The sequence below is a fragment of the Apium graveolens genome, chromosome 3 (assembly GCF_009905375.1).
Source record: "Apium graveolens cultivar Ventura chromosome 3, ASM990537v1, whole genome shotgun sequence".
Classification (NCBI taxonomy): Eukaryota; Viridiplantae; Streptophyta; class Magnoliopsida; order Apiales; family Apiaceae; genus Apium; species Apium graveolens.
In genome coordinates, this window is record NC_133649.1 from 96,158,590 (window position 1) to 96,180,151 (window position 21,562).

Sequence of the window (21,562 nt, forward strand, 5' to 3'; positions counted from 1 at the left end):
TGGGAGATAACATTTACTTGTATAAAGAGTAGAATCTTGGTGGAGAAATGAAGAAAAATGGGGAGGGGTGGTTCTCGGCTAAAGGCCGAGAGTGAGGGGGAAGGAGGGCCGAGAGGAGGGAGAAGGGGAGGGAGGAGAGAGTGAGGTGTGGGTGGAGTATGAGAATGATCATGACATTTGCTTGTTTTTATGGTATTTGATTTGACAAAATTTGAGTGGAAAGGAGAATTGACAAGTTTATCCCTCCATTTATACTTGGTGCATTTTGCATGCAAGGGTAAAGAAGGAAATTGGCTAGAGAAATAAGAGTTAGTGGGGTTGGAATTGTCCTCTTTGTCCTTGAAAAGAATGAGAGGGTGGTTTGCATGTAAGGGCTTTCTTGTAATTTGCTAAATATGACAACTAAAATTTATAATGATTTATTTTTATAAAATAAAATACAAGTTCAAAAATTATAATATTTATACCATAAAATAACTTGGATTTTTAGAGACTTTATAAAATCATTTTCAAAATTTGTGAACAAAATACCTTTTAAAAGAAAATTTTTCCAAAGCTTAGAATATTCCTTATAAATAAAAAATAAAGAAATTAAATAAACTCTTGCTTTGAAAAATCATATACTACACAAAGCAAATTTATAATGCAGAAATTTTCACTCACACTAGCGTACAATCATTGAATATATTTTCATTTAACTTTAATATTATACCAAATCCACAAATAATATTACATAAAATGCCGGCCGTAACACTTTCGCTCTCCCACTTCATCCCAGTATAAGGGAGATCGACACCTTCTTCTGTACACGGCCTCGTAAGGCGGCATTCCAATGCTGTCATGAAAGCTATTGTTATAGATTAGGACTGGTTACTGTAAATGGGTGTGCACAACTCATAGTACAACGCTTTAATAATAGTATGCACGACCTATTCTTTTGTGTGTGGAACAAAATGTACTTAATTATTGTAATTTCTTTTCTCTGTATGTGAACTCGAGAGTTTGTTCTTGACTAGAAGCCAAGAAAATATCATCTTTTTTCTTGGAGTTGTAGTAATAATTTCTTTATATTTATATAAAGTAAATTGACCCAAAAAGTCTCATTAAGATATTTACATTTGATATTTTAATGGTGTGTTTTAAAGTTTTAAAATAAACCAAAAGTTTTTAAACTAGTCATTCACCTTATCCTGCCTAGTTATTGAGATCCTTGTTTTCTAACAATTGGGCCAATTATGTTATCATGTCCCACGAAAACATATTACGATAATTGGAGAATTTAGATGTGGGAATTTCTTGGTACACACGATGCATGGGATGTAATCGAAACTGGATATAAAGAGCCATATACAATCGATGACTTGACACATAAATGAAATGAAGGCGTTTAATCTGATGAAAGATAAAACTGCTCTCTACCTCTTATTTCAAGCAATGGATGAGTCAGCTTTGGAAAAATTACAAGTTCAAAAACCGCAAAGGTAGCATGGGAAATTATTGGCAAGTCATTCAAACAATATGATAGCAAGAAGCAAGTTTGAATTCAAACACATCGAGGAGAACTGAAAGTTATAAAAATGAAAGATCCTGAAGGTGTGCCTGAATATATTATAAAGAAACAAACTACGGTAAACCATCTTCATACAAATGGTGAAACCTTGAAGGATACTATAGTTGTTGTGGAGAAGATTTTGGGATCATTAACTGTAAAATTTGAAAGCGTTGTGTGTGATATAGATGAATCAAAGAATTTGGCAGATAATGACAATCGATGATCTCGTGAGTTCTCTTTAAATACATGAACAACGAAAGAAGCTAAAAGCGCAGGAGCGTCTAGCAGAAGCTTCACAAACAAATGCTACTATTGATGAAGAAAAGGTGCTTCATACACCATATAATAAAGGAAGAAGACGTAGTTGAGAAGGTTGCATTTTTAGTCATGAAAAGAGTCGAGGATAAGTAAGTAGCGTAAATGAAGAAATGAAATGAATAATTCAACCGAACTGGCGGGATGAAGATCGAGATTGTGAAAAAGGAGATAAGTCAATTCATGCTAACATTGAATGCTACAACTGTGAAAAGTATGGGCATTTTTCTAATGAATGTTGGTTTAACAAGAAGAAGATAGAAGAAAGGGTGAATCTCACTTCTAGGAATGAAATAGAGGATGATGGTAATGGTTGTAACACCCCCATATCCGGGCTCGGGGATCCGGGTTGTCAGAGTCTTCATTTCCATTAATAACACTTAACTTAAATTAACATAAATAACCGCATGTGTGACCCCACAATAATATACAATCCACAGCACGTTATAGTCACATAGATGAAATTGAGATAAGTATCAGTTATAAGATCCACAAGTTATAAGTCATTACAAACCCAAAATGGTTAGTTAATAAGTGTACAAGTTCCTTGCCAATATCTTACACAATTTGTAAAAATAAATAAATTTCATTCCCAAATGCTAAAAACCTAGACTACATGTAGATCTACCTCTACGGTGATAGCGACAATGATCTCAGCGGTTAGTCGGGGGCGTTTCCCACGGTCTTGCGTGGGGTGCACTTGAGTCTAGCCATCTTGCCTAGCTGTTATTATTTGATAAATAAATAAAGCAAGAGTAAGCAATACAGCCCACAAGATTATATAATTGATCAACAATGCAAAATATCTAACTCATATAGTTTCTGAAAATCTTTGCCATGCAGAAGTTAACATTATCTTGATATATGTTTAAAAGATGAAGTTACGAGATACTTCAATATATTTATATATCTTTTTCCTAAAACTCCTTGAAAACTATTGTTGCTCAAAGTATAACAAGTTTTCAAAGGTTCATCATATAGATGAAGTTATAAGGTGAATCTTGTATAAATCATTTGCGTAAAAACTCTTGAGGGCTTTTGTCCCTCCAAGGAAAATCAATCCTCGAGATATCATATAAAATATGAAGTTACGAGATACTTCATTTTCAAAACATCATTTTGAACACTTGACCCTGCCAACATTCATCGATCACCCAACCGTAGCTTTCTGATCGGGGTGCTCTCGATAATGTTGCAGAAAATATCCAATCTGGATGGTGAACTAATTCTGGAGTAGTGTAGCGCCAGGAAGAGCAGCTTATGATGATTAATCACAGTCATACAACCCCACTTTATACCTACATGTAGGGGAGAACAGTCGGATTTACTTGTCCACCGATCGCTGGACTCCTAAGAAATGAACCGCCTTTCCAAAACTTCCTGGCCATTTGAGACTAATTAATAATACTGGACCGGCGCCACTCGGCCACTTAGCCCCTCATAGTTCGAATAAAATCCATGACCCTGAAATGTAAAGATCTTTTCCCTTTTCCCCAAGTAGAAACTTGTTGATAGGACTCCACCAGGAAGTCGTATCTAGTTGAAAAGGGGAAACTCGCCAATATTTTTCAAGCGATGCTTGTTAATGGATTAAACTTGTTCCATGACTTACTTCCTGAATGTTGGGTAAGTAATCAAAAACTCTCTTTCTTTATCTATTCAGCAACTTCGTTGCAAATATAAATACATTGCTGAGCAGGATCCCCTATATTTTGAGCGAGGATTTAAATCTCATTCGCAAGGAAGAATTAAATTTGAAAACGGGGTTTAGGATCCTCTCTTTACTTTTAAAACCATCTGATAAAGTTTGAAAATGTTTTTCGAAATCATTTAAGGTTAAGATGATATAAATAATATAAATTAATTATCAATCTCATTTGAAAATATTTAATGAATATTTAAATATTATTCCTTGAATAATTATTGTTTAAATAATATATATAAATAAAATAAATAGAGTTAAAAGTCTTTAAATGAATATTTAATACTAATATTCATTTAATAGATATATAAATATTCATAAGTAAAATCTTTACTCGAATAATCAAATAATATTCATTAATAAGTCTTGTTGCATGTCTACGTGCTCGTATTCCACTATATGTCTGGCCTCCGGATTATACTTTCTTAACATTGACACATGGAACACATTGTGAACTTGCTACAGGTTGGGGGGGTAGGGCTAGCTCATAAGCTAACTTCCCACTACATCTCAAAATATCAAATGGCCCGATGTATATCGGGCTTAGCTTTCCTTTCTTTCCGAATCTCATCAATCATTTCTAAGGGGATACTTTAAACAATACTAGGTCCCCGACTTCATTCTCCTTGTCCTTCCGGGCCAAATCGGCGTACTTCTTCTGTCGATATTGGGATGCTACCAGCCTTCCTCGGATTAGACCTACTATATCCTTCGTTCGTTTGACCACTTCGAGCCCGAGCACCTTGCGCTCTCCAATTTCATCCCAATACAAGGGAGATCAACATCTCCTTCCATACAGGGACTCGTAAGGCAACATTCCAATACTGGCATAAAAACTATTGTTGTAAGAAAACTCGATCAAGGGAAAGTGATAATCCCAACTTCCGTTAAGGTGTATTTTATAAACCCTCAACATATCTTTTAGTGTTTGGATGGTCCTTTTACTTTTCATGTTCAATTTGGTTCCCACACACTCCTGAAAGCTTTTCCAAAATCTGGAATTAAATCTGGGATCTTGGTCTGAGATAATGGACACCGGAATTCCATGTTGTATCACTATTTCTCTTATATAAATATCCACCAGTATGTCAATGGTGTACCTCTCATTGATTGGAAAAAAGTGATCCATATGGCATCATGATTGGGTTTGGTCCTTGGAAAACCTACTATAAAGTCCATGGCTATTTCTTCCCATTTCCATTCGGGATTCTCCAAGGGTTGAAAAAGTCCACTGGGTCTCTGGTGTTCTGCCTTCACTCTCTGGCAGGTCAAACATCTGCTCACTCATTCTGCTACGTCCCTTTTCATGTTGGGCCATTAATAATACTTTTTCAAATCTATATACATTTTGGTGCTCCCTAGGTGAATGGAATACCTCGAACTATGACTTTCATCTAAGATCTCGTCCTTAAGCTCTTGAATATTTGGAACCCAAATCCTGTAGGAATACCTCATTATCCTCTTATCATCTTTCTCGGTATTGATTTCTTCCCCAATCATTGACTCCCTGCCTTCGCTCATTATTCTTTCTTGGTACAATCGGATCTTTTCCAATAACTCTGGTTGCATTGCAATCTCAAACAGCTTTTTGGTACCATCTCTGGTTACCTTCACTTCTATTTCCATTCTCTCAAATACTTTTATTAGCTCTTCTGAAGATGTTTTCATTTTGAGCTTCTCTTTACTACTAAGGGCATCAACCACCATATTGGCCTTCCTTGGATGATAAATAATTTCACATTCATAATTGTAACGTCTGAGAAATACTATGTAATTATTTTTATCAATAAATAATTATTATGTGATTTTTATGTGAATTTTGGTGAATTATTTGATGATTGATATTAATATTTGGGTGTGGATATCTGATAAAATTAGAATGTTTTAATTTATAATTATCCAGAATTAAATATAGATAATTTTGGTATTTTTTATGGTAATTTTTTGGATTATTATATGATTTTATAAGAATTTATAGAATTAATAATGATTATTTTTACGTAATTATAAAATTATTTTTTAGAATTAGGAATCGTCTCACTTCAACCATTTTTGCATTTTTACAACCCGAAACTCTTCCGAAAACTTCTTCCTAATCTAATCTGATAATTCTGAACACTTTCCGTGTTTGACTTTCTCGATTCGGGGTACGGTTTGCCCTGTACGAGTCCCGACGTGAAAGTTTCGATACACTAATCATTTTTATAGACCGATAAAACCCGTATTCTCGAAAGACGGGATAATGTTACTTTATTTTCGTATAAAGTGTTTTATAAGAAACTCTGATTTGATAATTATCCAAATTTAGTATTAAAATCGTATCGTCTTTTTAGTTACCTAACGGCCAAGTAACCTATTTTCGGATCCAATATGTAAATGTAATTATGGAATTATTAAGTAAGTAATATGTGACGGGTCTGTCGGCTATGTGTTGCTGTATTATAAATTTTTTGTGATTTGTTGGACGCGAAGATTAATTTTATAATTAATTATCGAGTTATATGAATTTAATTCATTTTAAAGTGTTTTTATTGAATATTTATTCTCATAAATGTTAAAATAGTTTCCAAAAATTATTTTTATGCTTTTATAATTTCAATGTTTATTTTTAATAGTTTGTAAAATTCATAAATCAATATTTTATCAATTATTTATCTTTAAAGGATTTTTTGATTGCATTTAATTGTAAAATCAGTATTTAATTCCAGAATGCCTCGAAAAGCATGAAAAAATTATTTTATTAAGTTTTGAATATTTCAAGAATTTAAAATTATATCCAAAAAATTTTGGCTTTCATTTAATCGCACTTTTATTCGTTAAAATTGTAAAATACAGGTCTGAAGGCGCGTTCCAAAAATGATTTTTTTCAATTATAAATTTTTTATGAAAATTAGTTTTAACTATCTCGGGAATTTTAAATATGTTCTGATAAATTTTGGACGGTTGTTACTCGTAAGTTAATTATTAAAAACGTAAATTACGGTACCAAATAGGATACTATCGTGAATAAAATAAATTAAAGAAAACGAAATCAAAACCCTCAACTTATCCCTGCACCCCCCCCCCATTTCTACACCTGGCCGCCTCTTTCTATCTCTCGATTGATTCCTCTGCTCTCTCATCTCTAATCTCTCTCCTCTCTCTCGATTATCTCAATGTTCCCTCTATCTCTCTCCTTCTTCCCTTTTACTGTTTCTTAATCCCCCGTTTTCCCCTTATTCTCTGTTCTCCGGTCGCCGTTTATTTGCTATTCCCACGAGTCGCCGCCGACTCGGCTTGTTGGCTGGCCTGGTGGCGTTGTTGCGTGTATATATTTGTTGGTATATATTCATGCTGCGTGTGTGTGTTTGTGTGTGTATCTGTGGGTGCGTGTGTGTGTTTGTGTGTGTATTTATGTGTCTGTGTGTGTGTTCGGGTGTGTGTGTGCTGTGTTTTCCCGGTTCTTACTCTGCCCTTCCGGCCTCCTTTTTTCCGGCCGGCTGCTGTATTTTTCCGATGGTGTATGATGTTGGTACACGCGCATGCGCGTATTGTTTCTACATGACTAACTCCTTGGTTATTTTCCTAATTTTCTGATGAATTAAAAATGGTGGAATTCGAGTAAAACTATAAACATTTACTTTGAATTGGTAAAATTAACCGAATAAACCACCCGAATAAACCCGCGAATTTTACCGCCGTCGACGATGAGCTTCGGCGAGTCGACGGTGGACGGTGATGATTTTTATCTGAGTCCTACGATTATAAATTAAATAATTAGTTCATGGTATTAATTAAGAAGTGAAAACGAATAATAATAATTAATAATTGAATTCTTATTGGTGATTGGGATTGGTGCATGGATTGTGAATTGGATGATTGCGTTGTGTTTGTTGATTATGATTGACGTCGAATTGATTCGACGGGTAGGCCGATAAACAAAGGAAACGCTGCCCGATTTTCAGGAAATTGATTCTGAAAATACGGGAGTGTAACCCACACTTATCGGAGATGTCGAATAACCATATATATTTATATTATATGAACTTGAGTGCGATTGAGACAAAATAATCTATAAATAATCGATTACCCTGTTTTTCAAAACGACGAGTATACGTATTTTTTGAAAATAAATACCGAACCAAGTTTCAAAGATGTGAACCATAATTGCTATGTGTATTTCAGTAATACATATAAATATGAGTTCGGTTATGAAATCGTATGGGTAGAATAGGATAGTGATTTGATGTTAAGCTTAAGTGATTATCTGAATTAGGGTATTTCAACCCTGTAGGTCCTAGACGGAAAACCCGAGTATCAACATCGGACTAGGAATGATCTAGTGATTAGACGTCGAGATCAATGAAGTGCCAATCGAAGAACCTGAGTGTTGGGATCATATCCAAAATGGGATAGTAGTTTGATGATAAAAGCTAAACGTTCAAGTTGAACCGAAGTCAACTAGTAATAGCGGTTAAAGCTTATCGAGGCAAGTATTCCTGAACTTTCTTTTAAATACTGCAAATGTTTCTTCGTTCCTATTCTAAGTTCAGAATAGTTAAATGTTTTACATTTCGCTGCAATTACTCTTATTATGCACATTTTGTTTCATTATTGTTCATATGATTCGATTGCTCTCTTGAGCAAATACCTATTCTTTCGGGTTATTTGCGAACCCTGAATCCGGATATTTTGAATTCAAAATGATTTGACATCAAAATACTCCACGGGCTGGATAATAATGATGTGTGGGATTAAGTTTTACTTAATCCTATGGACCGGGACATGACTGGTGCCTTGAGATGGGTCGTAGAGCCTGGGTATCTGACTGGATCAATACATGTAGTTATTGATATGCACTGTATCCTGACTAATCAGCAAGATATAGGGGCGAACTAGTGTCCAGTCTAATTCGCGCCATTAACGGCATTCTCTCTCGAAAGGTTTTATGATTCTAAAACCGGACAAAACCCTGATTCAGGAGATGAATCTGGAAATCGCTTGTCACTTTTGGATTTATAATTAAAGGCTAGGGACAGCCAACGTTTATTCGCTCACTCACTCAAACAAATAGAATTGTTTAAAATTGTTTAAAGATTTTGTCCGGAAATTTTCCTTTGGTATTAATGCTTGAAACTCAAATTATATACTTGTTGGGCATTTTTGGCTCACTCTTGCTTTGTAAATTTTTATTTCTTTCAGAAGCAGATAAGGATAGATGTGAATAGCTTTTGATAGACAGGAGAAGTTAGAGAGATCTCCACTGCGAAAGGACAAAGAAGTTAGAAAAATAAGACAAGGGCATTAGCATAAAGGTATTTAAACTTGTATTGTAGTTGTTGAGAATTGTAGAAGGTTAGATTCTTGTTTCATACCATAACCTGTAAACGATCCGGATTTGAAGGGGTTATTTACTTATTACTTTATTTTATGTAAAGATTGTTTAGTAACACCAAATATTGACCCCAGATTTGGGTTGTTACAATAATTCTTGATTAGCTCTAACCATCTCCTCTGGCGCAAGTTTAGCTCTTTCTGCGTGAAAATGTGCTTGAGGCTCTTATGGTCAATGTAAATCTTGTACTTCTCCCCATACAAGTAGTGTCTCCAAATATTTATGGTAAAAACTATTGCTGCGAGCTCCAGGTCATGGGTAGGATATCGAATTTCATATTCCTTCAGTTGTCTTGATGCGTACGTGATCACCTTATCGTGCAGAATAAGCACGCACCCTAATCCCTTATGTGAAGCGTCACTATAAATCACAAAATCTCCTTTTCCATCTGGCAAGGCCAGTATGGGGGCCGTCACCAATATTTTCTTCAGTTCCTGGAAGCTTTTCTCACATTTTTTTATCCAATCGAACTTCTCAGTCTTACGAGTAAGTCACGTTAATGGGGCTGCGATCTTTGTAAAATCCTGAACAAATCTTTGATAGTAACCTTCTAATCCAATGAAACTCCTTACCTCCGTGGGTGTGATTGGCCTTCCTCAATTTGAGACTGCCTCTATCTTGGAGGGGTCGACCAATACCCCTTCCTTATTGATCACATGTCCTAATAACTGTACTTCATTCAACCATAATTAGCTCTTTGAGAATTTGACATACAACTGTTCTTTCTTGAGTACTCATAGAGCTATCCTCAAATGCTCTTCATGTTCTGCCTCGGTCCTCGAGTAGATTAAAATATCACTAATAAAAACTATCACGCATTTGTCCAAATACTTCTTGAACACCCTATTCATCAAATCCATAAAAGACGATGGGGCATTGGTTAATCTAGAGGATATCACTAAGAACTCATAGTGCCCATACCCAGTATGGAACACGGTCATTGGAATATCTTCGGGTTTAATCTTCAGTTGATGGTATCCAGTTCTCAAGTTGATCTTAGAAAAATAGACAACATCTTTTAGCTGGTCGAACGGATCATTTATTCTGGGTAACGGGTACCTATTCTTTATGGTTAGCTTGTTCAACTCTCGGTAGTTGATGCACAGTCTCATACTCCCATCTTTCTTCTTAACGAATAACATTGGTGCCCCTTAAGGAGACACACTGGGTCGTATCATACCCTTCTCCAATATTTCTTACAACTGGGTAGCTAATTCCTTCATTTCTAACGGGGCTAATCGGTACGGTGCCTTCGAAACTGGCACCGTTCCTGGGGCTAACTCAATAGCAAACTCAATATCTCTATCGGGTGATAACCCTGGAAGATCTTATGGAAATACATCTTCGAACTCGTTGACTATCGGGATGTCCTGCAAGTTGAGCACCTCTCCACCACATAGGTTAAGTAAGCTTCGCTTCTTTTTCGTAATATCCTTTCGGTTTAGGCCATGGTCAAAAACTTATGTGTTTGTCTGTTTCCTCTGAATATGACTTCTTTCTTTCCTGGGGTATTTAACTTAACCTTTTTCCCTCTACAGTCTAGCTGAGCATAATTGCTAGATAGCCAATCCATTCCCAAAATTACATCAAATTCTCCTAATTTAAAAGGAATAAGATCAGCACTAAAAGATTGTAACCCTATGCCTAATTCGCAATTGGGGCTGGATAACAAGGATGACTTCATGGTCGGCTATTTCTACTTTTAAAGAATATTTCAAGGGTTTAGCTTTAAGTTTCAATTTATGCGCAAAGTCCCTCGATATAAAAGATTTAGTTGCTCCAGAATGAAATAAAACATTTGCACTGATGAAATTAAGAGAAAGGGTACCTGCTATAACATCCGAGTCTTTCATAGAATCCTGAACTATCATGTTATTCCCTAACAATATAATAAGAATTACAGAAGGGGGGTTGAATGTAATTCTGGCTACTTTTTCAAGATTTTAAAACAATTCTAACTCGATAGATATATAAGTGTTTGATTTGCATATTGCGGAATGAAGTAGTTATATAAATGAAAACACAAAGTAATAAAAACATAAGCTTTTAAAACTTTCTGGTGGATTTGAAAGTATCCAGATATACATATATATATATATATATATCGAATGAGAACTCTGTGAAGCTTGAATAGCTCACAGCTGCTTACAAGTAGAACAAATAAACTACAGAGAAATTCTTGACAAGTACAGCTTTTTCTATCTCTCTTAAAAATGTGTTTGCTTAGTTAAGATGTTCTACCAGTTACACTTGGTTTGTATATCACCAAGTTCACATGACAATAAGACAAGATAATAAAACAAAACATATCTAGTCTAACTTCATGCTACTTCACTACTATATTCCAGCATCTTTGAATATCTTCATAATAGCATGGAAATGGTAATGCTTCTTTGATCTAAAATTCCTGCTTAATAGGCTGCCATATTCTTTTTGCAAACACCCAACGCATATGACTGTGTTTTCACTATCAACAGATATTTGAATTTGATCATCCGTTGGGTACATGCTTATCATCCGTCGGGTAGCTTTGTTGATCATCCATCGGGTAGTTATTTATCACTTGACTCCATTTTCACTTACACAGAGTTACAAGATATCTCATATTTATAATTAATCAACCTATTCTGTATATCCACTAGTAGTCAACATGACTTATATGCTCCTACAAAATCTACACAAATTTGTTTGCAGAAATGTGCTACAGATCTTATTTTACAAAAGCTACTCACCCGGTGGATGTCAAATCGTCATCCATCGGGACTATAATAAATCATCCATCGGGACTATATTTGATCATCCATCGAGTGCTAAAAAATACACTAAGTTAAATCTACTAAGGTGTTTTGTTTAATTTATCATCAAGTTCACAACATATTCCTAACAATCTCCCCCAATTTATGTCTACTGGAATTGTAGCCATAAATAAGAGAAACTTGATGATAACAAAACATCCTAAAGATATAGAATAAAAATAGTAGATAAAACTGATAAGTGCTACAGTATTTACTGAAAATTTGAACCAAGCAAAGTATACAAAGAAGTTGCTCACAATCATTATCAAGGTGCTCTTCTAGTCTGAGCAGATTAGTTTATTTCCTTGATTGTCTGGATTTCTTCCCAAGCCTTCTGTTGTTCTCTTCTATCTAATTTTGGAGTTGTCTGTGGAACTCAAGTTCATTAGCTTCTGAGAGATCTAGCATTTTTTGCATTTCCAATAGAGTCTCATTGCTAGAGATACTCATCTGGTCCTCCAATCTGAAGAATCTTCTTACTCCCTTTTCATCCCTGAATTCCATCAGCCAATAAGGCCTCAAATGCACTCTATTTCCTGTGAAGGGAATTGACAGAGTTTTTGGTATTACATCTTTAGCTTTATTACTCCTCAACTCCTCAATCTTCTTTAGAACTAATCACCTTGCAGGCACATTGTATCCAAAGTTCTTTTTGAAAGATGAGTAGATCTTTATTAAGACATATTAGATTTCTAGAAGAATCCTGTGAAGTGGCCATATTATCTCTTTTCCTCATTTTTAAACACCAGCCTTTCAGGAAGATGTCCGTGAGCATCAATTCCTCTTACTTCTTCCTGTTCATCTAAGTAGAGGTTTATGTTAGAGAACTCCTTGATGTCACCGATGTATAACAAATCTCCCTTGTTGACTGTAGATTGAGATTTGGTTATGGTCTTGGATCTGAGAGTCACAGGCTTTTCTTGCTTGCTCTACTCTTTGTCTTCTTTGGCTTGTTGAAGATTTTAAAGTTTAGTTCAGGAATTGGCAAACTATCCCAGTCTACTGGTTCATCCTTTGGAACTATGGGCTCACCATGAATATTCCTTGTTGGATCCACCACCTTGAATTCTTCAAATACCATTAAGGGTTTTGATGTCTGAGTTGAAGTTGTAGACTTTGGGAATGTAGTCTTCCATTTCCTCATCACTGAAGTCCAGTTTTCTTTTGGAGTGAAGCTTGTATCTGAATCTTCTTTTCTGTTGTGGTTCATCTTGCACTTTCTGATCTTGAGGTTCAACAATTACAGATGGTTGTGCAGAAATCTCAGTTGTAGTCTTTACAGCTTGAAGTTTGGCCATGATAGCAGCTTGCTCTTTTTTTTGTTTGAGCTTCTTAGCATCTAAGGCAGCTTACTTCTTTTCTTGCTTGATTCTTTCCTTCTCTTCCTTTTTAGCTTCTACAAACTGAGGGTGTCCAACCACCATACAGATTTCTTTACCATTTCTGTAAATCTTGGCAATTCTTATTTTAAGTGCTGAATCAGCTAGATCCTTGAAAAATGCAATTGATCTAGCCAACAGCTTCTTCTCATCTGGCCTAGGTGTTTCATACACAATATCCATAGGATTTTTTTCTGAAAACTTTGAGTAGTTTCTTTTAGGCTTCATGATCATCTTTGCTTTTGGAGATTTGATGCAAGATGTTTGACCCTTTTCCAGATAATTCAAACTCATTTCATTCACACAGATGTGCTTGACTTGAGAGTGATGATTAAAGACTTTGTCTGGTTTCTGAATTGGTCCAAATTTCTGTTGAATTTCTGAATCTATTTTCCTCCATTTTTCTTTTAATTCCTTCTTAGCTGCTGCTACATCAATCTTTAACAATTTGTCATTTGTTTCCAGTTTTGCTGCTGCCAGATTTATGATGTCAATGCTATCCATGGTTGGTTGGTTTGTGAAAGCAATTATTGGCACAATTACTTTGCTGACTTGGATGTTGAGCTGTTTCTCCCCCTCACTAGATGAGCCTTTCTCCCCCTTTTTGTTAGCATCAAGTTGGAGAGTGGAAGGGAGTTGAGCAGCTACCAACTGTTGGAGTAGAGCAGTCTGAGTTTCTTGATTAGCAAGTATTTTGGCCATTGACTTCTCCACATTAGATAATCTAGAGTCCATGGCCTCAACCTTTCTATTGAGATCAGCCTCCTTCCTTAGCTTCTGAGCTATCTCAGTCATAGTGGTTCCAGGAAGTCTAGCATCCAACCTTGCTATGAAATCATGTTTTACTTCAGAGACTTCCTGCTTGATTTTTTCCATACTTTGACTGTGTTGGAAAGCTTGACTCTTATGCAGCTGGAGTGCTTTCAAGATGTGCTGTAAGTAGCCTCTATATGCTGGAATTTGTAGATGCTTGAATGGATGTTTGCATGTCATGAATCAGCTTGAATAGTGTTGATTGGAGATGTGAGTATAAACATTCATTAGTTAGCATCCAGGCAGGAACATCTGCATCTTCCCCTATTCTTATGCTGTCTTCCTTATCATCCCCACTAGCATCCCCAAATGAGTCTTCAGCTAGTTCAAAATCACTGCCAGTAGTTGAAGGCATCTTCCATCCTTTGCTCTTTGTTGAGATTGAGTAGTGTGCAGCAAATTGAGCATCTTTTCTGCCTCCTCATTGCCCTGCACAACTAGAGTTTGATAAGCTGTAACAGGATGAGTAAATATCTCAGCATCTAGGGAAAGAGAATCTATGACAGCTTGATATTCTTGCTGAAATAGTCTTTTCCTTTCTGCATCACTGACATTCATTGACTCACTTGCAATGGTTTCCATCCTTATCTCTCCAGTACCTGCATTTCTCTCAATATCTCTCTCTTTTTGCATCAAGGGCTCCCTTTGGCTTCCCACCCTCACACCCTCACCTTCACCATCTAAGGTGGGAATCCCCTCACTCACTTTTTCCAGTCCTGAAGAAATGGACTGCATAGATTCACTCATTTTCTCTCCTTTTGCCTGGGAGCAACCCATCCTCTCACTCAGTTCACTCCCTTCCCTCAGTCCTAAGAGTGATTGTACAACTACTAAGTCCTCTGCACTTGTGATAATTGAAGAAATTTGAAGTTGTGCAGAGACTCCCGACGGATGAGGAATATCCATCGGGGTAGTAGTTTGGCTAGCTGACAGATGACTGCTGTTAGGCACATTCGTCGGGATACAATCACTACTCGACGGATGAATGATATCCACCTGGGTAGAAGAAATGAATGAGTTTGGAGTGGAGACTATTGTAGACTCTATGCAGATTGATGAAAATTTGGGCACAGATGTCTCAATAGCTCCGAAAGAATTGGCAAGTGAGCCAACAAATCATCTAAAAGATGATGCTCACTTGCTTGGATTTTTGGCTTCTCCAATAGAGTTAAAGATGGAGAATTTGGAAGTGATGTATTGATCATGTCAACATCCAGTGAGTGTGTGGGTGAATTTGGTGTTTCAGGTGCTTCAATTGTTAAAGATTTTGGTTGTGACTCCACATTTATTGGAGTCACATGAATCTGACTTTGAGAAGGTGCAGTGACTGGGTCTTTAGCACCAGTTTGCACTGTGTGTGTTCCCTGTGCATCCCCAAGGGTTTTTGATCTTTTCTTTCTAGCATAAATTTATGGTGAACTAGTGTCCCTAGCCCTTTTGGCATGTGCTCCTGGTTGGGAGCTTGTTTCAACAGTAACATCCTTTTGGGAGGGTGAAACTAGAAATGATCTAATTTCCTTATTATCAACCACAGTTTGTTGGGAAACTGTGGTGTGGCTAGGCTTGGCTACACTCATCTCACCAGCCTTATCCTTAGGGTTTCTTTGATTTTCACCCTTTCCCTCACCTTGCTCACTCACATTCACACTCCCCATTTTGTGTTTAGTAGATTTTGCAACTGGTTTCTTTTGAAAGAAACCAGAGGGGGCTTTCTTAGATTTGGATTTTGAAATTGTTGGTTTTGTAGCTTCGGTAGGCATCTGTTGGGTCATTGACACAGATCTCGTAGCTAAACTAGAAGGCAAAGAAATGTGTGAGGTTGGAAGAGTGGAGACAGTAGAGCTTACTTCACTTACCTGAGGACCCTCCATAACCGGAAAATAGAAGAGGGGCACCTCTTTGTGGTGATTAGCTCTATTAAGATCTGCAATAATCCTCCTTTCTTGAACCCAACAATTTAGCTTATTGGTTGGGTTCTCAACAACAATGTTCTCAATAAGATGGTTAGCAAGCATCATAAAGAATCTAGCTAATAGACACTTTTACCTCTCTTATTAAGCTCTCCTAACTTATATGCTAACTCAAACAAGACCAAATCACTGAAATTAACGTACTTATCAGTAACTATCATGTAAAGCATGTTAAGCATGAATATGTTAACAGAGTCAAAATTGCTAATTTTACCAGAGAAAACTTTAGTTACCACATCACACAGATAACTTCATTCTTTTCTAAGACCTAACCTCCTAATTTCACTTAACTTAGAGGTAGAAAGTGCATAGCCCATGGAATTTAGCATGTTAACTATAACAGTGTCTGTGTGTGGAACATTAGCAGTATTATCTGGAATTCTAAAGCATGCTTTGACAATGTCACTATTAATGCAAAACTGCTTACCTTTGAGAGTGAAAGTTATGGTCTTGTCAGTAGAGTTGTACACTGCAGTTGTCCATATCTCCTCCATAACTTAACAGTAGATTGTGGGTGATTCCAGTATAGCATAACTGAGTTTACAGCTCTTCACAAAATCCATCATCTTGTGAAACTCTCCAGACTATTGAATCTCCTTGTTCACAAGAGTTGTGGAGTTGTTCTTTTCATAGATAAATCCAATTTGAGACATAATTTTAGCTACTGGTGCCATTGTTAGAGAATGAGAAATTTGTAGAGAGAATATTTGCTTTGGAGAAGAAAGGAAGTTAGAGCAATTGAATTGAGAATGATAAAAGAGTAGAATAAAAATGAATTCTGCTTTTATACTATCTCAGAAATAAACTGTCAAAAATAATAGAGTGAAATAAAGTAACCAATCAAAATAGTCCAAAATAGCCGTTTAAAAATAAATAAACTATAAAAATTATGTCACTTATCCGTCGTGTTGTGCTTACAAACTGTAAGTATACTCGATGGATAACTTTCAGAGTTTTAACGGCTAAGATTGAGAGAATTTGACAGGTGAGGAGAAATCAATTATCCATCGGGTTATGAAATAATCCAGAAGAGTAATTGATTTTTATTAACAAATAATATTCCGACGGATGATCAAATTCGATGGATAATGAGCATCCATCGGGATATAAATTTTGACTTAGCCCAAATTTCATCCAAAACAGAGAAATCAATTAAATAACTGGCTGCATTAAATGCAAAAATATCTGAAATAATTCAAGAATAATTAAGCATACCTAACTCACTTACCAACCTTGAAAAGGTGGATTCATCAAGTGGCTTGGTAAATATATCTGCAAGATGCTTTTTATTTGGAACAAAATGAAGATCCACAGTACCATTCATCATATGCTCCCTAATGAAGTGGTACTTGATGTCTATGTGCTTTGTTTTATGAATGCTGCACTGGATTTTTGGTGATGGCAATTGCACTTGTGTTATCACAAAAAATGAGAATTCTATCAACTTGTAGACCATAGTCCAATAATTGGTTTTTCATCCACAAAATCTGTGCACAGCAACTACCAACAGCAATATATCCAGCTTCAGCTATAGAGGTAGAAACTGAATTTTTCTTTTTACTGAACCAAGACACAAGCTTGTTCCCCAAAAATTGACAGATTCCTTTTGTACTTTTTCTGTCTATTTTACAACCTGCATAATCTGCATCTAAATAACCAGTTAGATCAAAACCAGAATCTTTAGGGTACCAAATGCCAAGTTTTGGTGTTCCCTTGAGATATCTAAAAATTCTCTTAATAGCTACTAAGTGAGATTCTCTAGGATCAGCCTGAAATCTAGCTCAAAGACAGGTAGCAAACATTATATCTGGCCTACTAGCTGTTAAGTACAAAAATGAGCCAACCATGCCCCTATTGCTTGAAATATCCGCAGACTTTTCAGTAATATTTAATTCAAGCTTAGTTGCAGTGGCCATGAGAGTTTTTGTAGATGTACAATCCATTAGATCAAACTTCTTTAAAAGATAATGGATATATTTAGTTTGACTAATGAATATTCCATCACTAACTTGCTTAACTTGTAAACCAAGAAAGTAAGATAGTTCTCCCATCATGCTCATTTCATACTTACTTTGCATCAATTTGGCAAACATTTTGTAAAGTTTTTTTTATCTATAGAACCAAATATAATATCATCTACATATATTTGAACAAGTATACTAGAGGCATTAACATTTATAAAGAATAAAGTTTTATCAATAATACCTCTTGTGAAGTGATTTTCCAAAAGAAACTTTGATAAAGTGTCATACCAGGCTCTAGGTGCTTGCTTCAGTCCATAAAGTGCCTTCAGTCCATAAAGTGCCTTCAAAAGATAGTAGACATATTCTGGAAAATTTGGGTCTTTAAAACCAGGAGCCAGACTAACATAGACTTCCTCCTCCAAATCTCTATTCGGAAAAGCACTTTTGACATCCATTTGATAGACCTTGAAATTGACATGGGCTGCATAGGCTAAGAAGATTCTGATAGCTTCATGTCTTGCAACAGGAGCAAAGGTTTCATCAAAATCTATTCCTTCTTGTTGATAATAGCCCTTAGCAACCAATCTAGCTTTGTTCCTGACCACTATGCCATTTTCATCCATCTTGTTTCTGAATACCCACTTGGTGTCAATTGGATTCTTTCCTTTAGGTTTGGGTACCAACTTCCATACCTTGTTCCTTTCAAATTGGTTTAGCTCCTCCTGCATAGCTAAAATCCAATCAGGATCCAACAAAGCTTCTTCTATCTTCTTTGGTTCTTCCTCAGATAGGAAGCTGCTATATAGACATTCTTCTTGAGTTGCTCTTCTTGTTTGAACTCTAGAAGATGCATCACCAATGATGAGCTCAAAAGGGTGATCTTTAGTCCATTTTCTTTGTTGAGGTAGATTAGCTCTAGATGAAGAGGCCTCATTGTTGTCTTAATGTGTGACTGAGTTTTGATTATTAGAAACTCCCCCTGAGTTTGTGAATCTTTGATTTGAGAAAGGGGAACTTTCTGTAGGTAATCTATTCTGACCTTCAGCTACTCTTAATGTTCCGACGGATGATACACTTTGTGTCCCGACGGATGAAGCTGATTGTCTCCCGACGAATAAGGCAGATTGTCTCCCGACGGATGAAGCATTTTGTAACTCGACAGACATTGAATTATGTGCTTCATGAGTGGTATATTTTTCTGCATTATCCTTATTCATTATTTCTTGATCACTTTCATCATCACTATCATCACTAACCATCTCCACATTATCAAACTTGAGGCTTTCATGGAAATCTCCATCTTGCAGTCCTTCAATCTTTTTGTCATCAAACACAACATGTACTGATTCCATAACAATTTTGGTTCTTAGATTGTAGACCCTATATGCCTTTCCCACAACATATCCAAAAAAAATCATTCATTTGCTTTAGCATCAAACTTCCCATGTTGATCAGTTTGATTCCTCAAGATATAACATTTGCAGCTAAAGACATGAAAAACATTTAGAGCTGGCTTCCTATTCTTGAACAACTGGTAGGGTGTCATACACTTTTCTTGATTAAACAAAGAGATATTCTGAGTGTAGAAGGCAGTATTTACAGCTTCAGGCCAAAAAAATGTTGGTAACTTTGATTCTTCAAGCATAGTCCTTGCAGCTTCAATAAGAGATTTGTTCTTTCTTTCCACTACTCTATTTTGTTGTGAAGTTCTTGCTACATAAAACTCATGCATAATCCCATTCTCTTAACAAAATAATCTCATTAAAGAATTCTTGAACTCAGTTCCATTGTCACTCCTGATTCTTTTTACTTTAAAATCAGGATGATTGTTGACTTGCCTTATGTAATTGATGATGATTTCACTAGCTTCATCTTTAGACTTTAGGAAATATGTCCAAGAAAACTTTGAGAAATCATCCACAATTACTAGGCAAAATCTTTTCCTTGAGATAGACAACACATTGACTAGTCCAAATAAATCCATGTGTAATAATTGCAAAGGTTCTTCAATTGTTGAATCAAGCTTCTTTCTGAATAATGCTTTGATTAGCTTTCCTTTCTGGAAGGCATCACACAATCCATTCTTAGTAAACTCCACTTGAGGAATACCTCTAACTAGTTCTTTCTTGACAAGCTCATTCATGGTCTTGAAGTTTAGATGGGACAGCTTCTTGTGCCATAGCCAACTTTTATCTTGACTTGCTTTACTGAGAAGACAAGTGATAGATTCTGCATTAGATGAGTTGAAGTGAGCTATATACGCATTCCCTTTTCTCACTCCAGTGAGAACCACTTTGTTGCTTCTCCTGTTTGTCACAACACAGGCTTCTGAATTGAAGGTTACTGAATTCCCCTTATCACAAAGCTGGCTGATACTCAACACATTGTGTTTGAGACCATCCACTAGGGCAACCTCTTCAATGATGACATTATCTTTTGAAATCAAGCCATATCCCACAATATAACCCTTGCTGTCATCTCCAAAAGTAATACTTGGGCCATCTCTTTCCTCGAACTTTGTGAGCAGGGTAGAATCTCCAGTCATGTGCCTTGAGCAACCACTATCTAGATACCAAAGATTCTTTATATTTCCCTGTACACGTCAAAATCAAATCGAGTTGATTTTGGTACCCAAGTTTCCTTGGGTCCTACCTTATTAGCTTTCCTCTTTGGTTTCTTAGGTTTGATCTCATTTGACTTTTAGTCATTTAAGTTGGACTTTTGAAACCAATCATTAAAATAGAATTGTCATGCACATTTTGATTAACAAGAAAAGGCATGCTATTTGTGAACATTTTATTCCAGTAAGGCATGCTAAATGGAATTTGAGGCATACTAAATGCAGCATAATAAGGATTAGGTGCAAATGGCATATTAGCAAATTGTGCATTCATATTCTGAGTAGACATAACATTTATAGGCATGGTAGGCCTAGCAGTCATATTGGGAAAAGAGGGAGGTGCTGACATAGGAGTAGGCATGGTAAGTTTGCAATTAATAGACAAGTGATTAACACTACCACACTTAACAACAGATTTTTCTTGGCACATATTTATCAGGTGTGTAGTTGTTGGGCTTGTTAATCCCACTTTCCCATTTCTATTGGTTTTCTTTTTAGTTTCTGTTTTAACCACAATCTTTTCTAATCTGTCATTCAATTGCTTGATGGACAGATGACCAACATTAACTTTCCTCCCCTTCTTAACTTGACTAGATTCTCCTGGAATAAAGTTCTTAGAAACTGATCCATATTTCTCATTTAACTTAGCTAATTTAGCTTACTAATAGGTTTACTCACAGCCGACGGATGTGGCTCTTTGTCACTCGACGGATAATCCTTCTGATTATCCAACGGATGATTTTCATCATCCATCTAGTCTACATCTGTCAACAATCCTTCAACCAAACTGGACTCAAGCTTCTCTTTACTCTTCTTCCAAGCTGCATCACAAAAGGACTCAATACCTTGAACTTTAGTGATTTGAGTATGGACATCTCTAGATGATTTCCATGCTTTAATCACTTCCTGTTCTCATTAAAGCTGCTTCTTTAAAATCTCTTCATTCTTCAAGGACTCAGTTAATTCATCCTTAGCAATCTTACACTCAATTCTCAATTTTTCAAATTCAATAAACTGAGAATCTAGCACATTATTCCTCTCACATAAAAACAAATTATTTTCCTTAATTTTAGCATTT